General features: G+C 34.9%; 1 pseudogene; it reads right to left on the reverse strand.

The window, feature by feature from the left end:
- Window positions 1-727, reverse strand: part of LOC110423423 (pre-mRNA-splicing factor ATP-dependent RNA helicase DEAH10-like) — a 3603-nt pseudogene that overhangs the window by 1235 nt on the left and 1641 nt on the right.

The raw sequence follows: 727 nt of genomic DNA on the forward strand, positions 1-727 counted from the left end.
ATGTTAATTTATTAGACATCTAAATCACCTCTCTCATGGCCATGTTTAGGTAGGATCCTGAGCAAACAATAATCTATATTACTTATGTTAAGATCCCAAGGTTGTACGGATTTTACCAAATTACAAACAGCTCAAAACCAAATTCAAGAACCAACCAACTGCAGCAACCCATTGACATAATTTTTAACTACTAAAAGTTTCGATGCAATGTTTTCTTCATTAATAATGTTACTAAAAACAACAATAAGAGGCCTGCCATATGGTTTTGTCCATAGTGGATAGGTAGCTTTGAAGTTGGGGACACTAGAAGCCACTACAAGGAAGAGCAAGAACAAACAGATAAAATTGGTAGATCAATTTATGCATATGATATCTAAAAGATGATAGATAAATCAAAAGACATCAACACAATTAGCTGAAATTACCTAATATGATGTCATATTGATGCTTGAGCAATACTTCATCCACAAAAATGCCTAAATATGCAACTAACTTAAGGACATTCGAGAGGTTGCACCTCTTAATCTCAGACTTGGTTAAATCCTCAAGCTTCTCAAACTCACTCTCTGGGTAGAGACGGAAACACTTGCCAGGTCTTTCACGCCCTGCACGTCCACTATAGAAAGAAAATTATTGTCATCATGGATTATTTTTTAAAAGCCATCATCTTAATTATCCACGATTGCCAAGTATCTTCGATTATAACAACAAGAGAAGTGAAACACAA

Source organism: Theobroma umbraticum, unplaced genomic scaffold, assembly GCF_002168275.2.
Source record: "Theobroma umbraticum cultivar Fairchild unplaced genomic scaffold, ASM216827v3 scaffold_20.0, whole genome shotgun sequence".
NCBI classification, from domain to species: Eukaryota; Viridiplantae; Streptophyta; class Magnoliopsida; order Malvales; family Malvaceae; genus Theobroma; species Theobroma umbraticum.